The following is a 5,872-nucleotide window of genomic DNA, read 5'->3' as shown; positions in this document are numbered from 1 at the left end:
TACTATTTAAAGTTCTGGATGCTTATTTATTTACACCTAAAAGAGAATAAGTGTGATGAATGTTTTCTGTTTCGTTTGTCAGCTAACCATTCCAGAAAACAGAATAAAGTATTTATAATCTGTATTATGTACTGACACTTTAATATTCTGCTAAACTGTCAAAGTTCACTTTCTTATTCAGAAGTGACATGCATACAAAACAGTACTGAAGAGGAAAAATCAGTAATATAAATAATAATTTGTTTAAAGTTCTTTTAAAAATAACATATCTGCTAACTATATATATTTTTTCTTTTCCAATGGCTATCACTTTTATCAACCATAAAAACTCAAGCCTAAAATTATTCCTCTTTCAAAACACTCTAAAAGTACTATTTGTAGATAGATTCTCACCTCCAAAAGTTAGTTAATGGTTGTATGCAAGGAGCTAATAGAATTTCTCAGTGTTAAAATATCATTAAAATATGGTGTATGGGGGGAAAAAAAGGATTCCTTTAGAACCAAAAAATAATAGAAATATGGGAAATAAGTATACTGGTGTTACCCAAGGGCAGAAAATAGAGCTGGGAACATTTTCACCAGACTTTGTTTACCTGTGAATACCAACTGTTCTTCAGAATATTTTTCATGTAGTATCAGGTACTCATGTTATGGGGAAGCCAGGGCATTTGAGATTAAAGACATCAACCTGTGTGATTTAGCACTGCTATTCCCTTGAGCTGAATTCAGGCTTTTGGTTTAATGTTTTGGAAGATGCTTCTGCCTCTGTCGGCCAGCACTAAGGCAATTGGGTACATGGCTCAGTAATCCTAGATATGAATACCCTAAATTAACTTTCAGGTGTAACATTTAGACACTTACAACCTATAGTATCTCATGATTAAATTACTGAACATTGAAGGAAAAAGCTGACAATAGCTTTGTTGCTGCACAGAAGGTTCCAGATTTAGTAGGCCATGGAGTAATTAATTGCCACAATGTGTGCCTTTGAAGTAGTTGGAAGAAAGGAAAAATTATCCCATTTAACTGATAGAAAAACTGAGATGAGGGCAGCTAACTAGCTTGTGGTTACCCAGGGAATAGTTGGCTGAGACTCCAGGATTCCTGACTCCAAATTCATTGCTGTAACCACCAGACTAAAACCAGCTGCCAAAGGCTGTAATTTGGTCTTGAAGCCGTGGCCATAGTTTAGAACCACAATAGTGAGGGAAACGCACTTAAAGGAGGACCTTGAAAATCTTTCAAGGGAATTATGCCTCTTTATCTATGTTGATTATGCAATGATTGGAATAAATGTGGGTTTTGGCCCCACCACATTTGTGGTATGGGTTAGGCTAGGGTCCCTTTTAGGAAACTGGGAAGTTTGCCTCACTCTTGGACCAAAGTTTTTAAACCAATTGTGTTGAGTTCATGATGCACAAATCAATGTGTTAACATTATGCTTTTTATTTGGCAGAAGTCATAACATAGGTTGCCATGGATATAACAAGATGGGCCAGAGAGGAGAGGACTGGAGACTTGGAAACTGAGAGAGCACACTTCTTGGGGCCACACGGTGATCTGGAATGGCCCTGAGGTGGGTGATCTGCAGGGAACTGAATGGGCATAGACTTTGCACTGAGAAAGCCTTCAGTGTATCCAGAAGCAGTGACAGAAGTGGGTTCTGACCTTGGGTGCCAGGCTGAAGCTCTGTAAGACAACCCTCAGACATCATGGAGGCTGGGATTTTCATCTTTGGGGTTGAGGCTCAAAGAGTCAGATTCAATGTCAACATCCAAGCTATTTTTGTAAGAGTAAAGAAACACACTTACAGCATTGGAATGGTGTACCAGGTAATAATAACCATTACATTAACATCAATAATAACTATGTAATACCTACTCTTTATTGAACTTCTATGGGATGGATGTTATGCTAGCTTTTTACATTTGTTATCTTGTTCATTCTTAACTGTAGCCCTGCAATATAGGTTTTATTTTTCATATTCTGTAAATGTAAATGTGTTATTGAGACTCAGAGGGGTTAACTGATTTGCCTAAAGTCACAGGGATACAGTAAGAGAGAGAAGGGATTTGAACTTAAGACTCCAGTACCACTGCCCATGCTTTGTGTTCGTCCTCACTGGAGGAGAGGGGCGTATCAGTCCATAGGTATAAGATGAGAGCCTAGTTATGAAATCTTAGGGGCAAGGCTGTTGGATGCAATGTGAAAACTCTTAATGTGTTTTTTAAGAACAAGATTGATTCTAGAGATTGAGCCTTGGTTGAGTTTTCAAGTAGGCATGAAATGGCTGTATAGCAAGAGACTGAGGTTACTAAGCAGGTCCTTACCCATGTGCAAGTGCCCTTCCTCATAGTGACAGCTTTTCCTCACTTACTGGTTATGGGTACAGACTTTGAAGTCATACAGAGGCAATTTCAAATATTGTTTCAGACCCTTATTAGCTGTGTGGTTAGGGGTAGCACACAGGAATACTAAACCTCTCTGAGCCCTGCTTTCTTCATCTGCAGAGCCAGCAACTCACAGGATTGGTGGGAAGAGTCAATGAAGTCTTATAGACATGTTCAGCCTGTGACGCGTGGTCAATGGTCTTCAACATTACATTACAATAATTACATTAATTACTTTAGAATCACCTGGAGGCCTATGAAACCCCTGATGGCTGGGCACATTCCAGATCGCTTAAATCAGAATCTCTAGGTATGGGATCTGGACATCAATCCAGATCCAGTTTTTCAAAATTCCCTATGTGATTACATTGTAGGCCAAGGTTGAGCACCTACATGTAAATGCTGAATAATACTTTCTCTCATTTAGGTGAAAGGTAGTTTTCTTCCTTAGTCTAGCAAAGAATTAGAGAAATTCCTGAGTGCAAGTTATGGCTAAGTTAAATATTAAACATAAAAAGTATTTTCCTATTTATAAATACAGAACTAGCTTTTCATGTTTACTGTCTCAGGAGTTCAAAGTTACTGTTCCCTTTATTTTAATAGGTCTCCAATTTTATCTATTAATTTGAACAATGAACAAGAATGAGAAACCAAGGGCAAGTTTTTAGGAATGGGTATATACCTCCACAGCAGATTATCATACATCACTCCCCTGCCTGGAAACCCCACCTACACACATATATTTTCCCCTTTGGGAGCTCCCTGTGTTGTGGATTAGCGGTGTCTGTGACCACATCATGTCTGAAACCCATCTCTGGTATTTGGCAAGCCAGGGGGCAGTGCAACCTGAGGCCTGGGTCTGGAACTGGCTCTCAGCGGGAAGCTAATGTAGAGCTGCCTTTTTGGGGTGGGGGATCATGGACGTGGCCAGTGGGAAGTTTGGAGGCCCGGGCCTGCAGGGACATTGAGAGTTTCAGAATTGAGAGCCCAGATGCAAATGCTGAGTCCACTGAGCAGGTGCGGATTGTAAATGGGGGAGAGCTGAATGGAAACTGGATTGAATCAGGATCAGAGGAGAGGTTGCTGAATGACTGTCTCAAACAACACTGTGTATCCACTGCCCAAACTGTGAGTGTTGAGCTGATTTATTTGGTCAAGGTGGGCTTGTCATAAACAGATATATGTCATGATCCTTAAGTCACTCTATGACTAATACTTTTTTTCAAAGTATCATTTGGGCTAGAAAGAGTTGGCATAGCTGATAAAACAGACTATTTGTTGAAAGAACAAAGACTAGAGTAAAAATAGGGTGTCCATCCTTGTTTGACAGGTATAACTTAATTATAAATAGGGCTCCCTTTCATTCTCAAAGCTGCCCTTGATTTGGCCAAAAAAATAAAAATAAAAATTATACAGCTTCCCTGTAAAAGAGTGTTGGAGTTCCATATTCTTCTAAATTGGAACTGGTCACACTAACTATATCAATAGACTTAGGTTAGAATTTCAAAAAATAGTAAGGATATATCCACCTATGAGGATAAAAGTAAAAATTATTTACCAAATTCATTTGTTACTTTGAGGGAACAGTTGTCCCACAAATGGAAAGCTCTTTATAGCCAGGTAATCACTTCATGGGAAATAGATGGGGAAACAGTGTCAGACTTAATTTTTGGGGGCTCCAAAATCACTGCAGATGGTGATTGCAGCCATGAAATTAAAAGACGCTTACTCCTTGGAAGAAAAGTTATGAGCAACCTAGATAGCATATTGAAAAGCAGAGACATTACTTTGCCGACTAAGGTCCGTCTAGTCAAGGCTATGGTTTTTCCTGTGGTCATGTATGGATGTGAGAGTTGGACTGTGAAGAAGGCTGAGCGCCGAAGAATTGATGCTTTTGAACTATGGTGTTGGAGCAGACTCTTGAGAGTCCCTTGGACTGCAAGGAGATCCAACCAGTCCATTCTGAAGGAGATCAGCCCTGGGATTTCTTTGGAAGGAATGATGCTAAAGCTGAAACTCCAGTACTTTGGTCACCTCATGGGAAGAGTTGACTCATTGGAAAAGACTGTGATGCTGGGAGGGATTGGGGGTAGGAGGAGAAGGGGACGACAGAGGATGAGATGCCTGGATGGCATCACTGACTCGATGGATGTGAGTCTGAGTGAACTCCGGGAGTTGGTGACAGACAGGGAGGCCTGGCGTGCTGTGATTCATGGAGTTGCAAAGAGTTGGACACGACTGAGCGACTAAACTGAACTGAAGCAAGGTTTAGCAGAAACTAAGTTCACCACTTTGGTCAAATGTGTCTATTTCTGGGACTTCCCTGGTGGTTCCAAATTTGCCTTGCAATGCAGGGGATGCAGGTTTGATTCCTGGTCAGGGAACTAAGATCCCACATGCTACTGGGCAACTAAACCTGTATGCTCTAAAGGCTGGGTGCCACAACTATAGTCAGGGTGCCGCAACCAGAGATCTGCATGACAAAACTAAGGCTTGCCACAGCCAAATAAATTAATTAATTACAAAGTTTATCTATTTCTATGCCAGCCCCACCATAACCTAATTAATAAAGTCTTTATATCTTATAGAGCAAATCATCTCAACTTTTCTTCTTTTCCAGTAAGGTGTTGACATTATTGACCATTTGTTCTTTTCACATGAATTTTAGCATCACTTTGCTGAATTTCTTGAAGCAAGTTGTTGAGATTTTTATTGCAATTACATTGAATTTAGGGAACAATTTCGAGGGGGAATTGATATCTTAATGATTTGGGAGGTCTTTCTCTTCAGAAATGTGGTATGTTCTTTGACTATTAGGTCTGAATGGCTTTCAATAGAGTTTTGTGGATTTACCCAGAAAGACCTTTCATGTCTTTTGAGAAGTAGTAAAGAATAGAGCCGTAGCATTTGAAATCTGGTACCAGACTCCCTGGATTTGAACTCTGTCATTTTTCACCTATTAAATGTAAACTTACATAACCGCCCTGTGCCTTAGTTGCTTCATCTTTAAAGTAGGGATATAATTATGCTCACTTCAAAAGGCTATTTGGGCCTTCTTGGTGGCTCAGTGGTAAAGAAAGGGTTATTGTAAATAGTAAATGAATTAGTATGTAAAACATATAGTGACAAGTCTGGGAAATAATAAGAAACATAAGTATTTGCTGCTAATATTCCTAGGTTCCTTTTTTTTATAATTACATTTTTCTACATGAACATGTAATTGACTTTAATATTGATTTTAAACTTAATTATGTTGTGGTCAGATAACCATTTGTTAGAAATTTCTTGAGGATTGCTTTATGGTTTACATTCAGTTTTCCTAAATATTCCATGAGTTCTTCAGAAGAATATATATTCTTAAGTTATTTGGTACAGATTTCTCTATGTGATAATTAACTTGAGTTGATGTGTTGTTCAAATCTTCTACATTAATACATTTAAAGTGTTTTCAGTTTATCTAGATTTGTGAATGAAATTGAGTT

This window comes from Ovis canadensis, chromosome 4 (genome assembly GCF_042477335.2).
Source record: "Ovis canadensis isolate MfBH-ARS-UI-01 breed Bighorn chromosome 4, ARS-UI_OviCan_v2, whole genome shotgun sequence".
NCBI classification, from domain to species: Eukaryota; Metazoa; Chordata; class Mammalia; order Artiodactyla; family Bovidae; genus Ovis; species Ovis canadensis.
The sequence above is the reverse complement of the archived record's forward strand: the minus strand, read 5'-3'. Positions refer to the sequence as shown.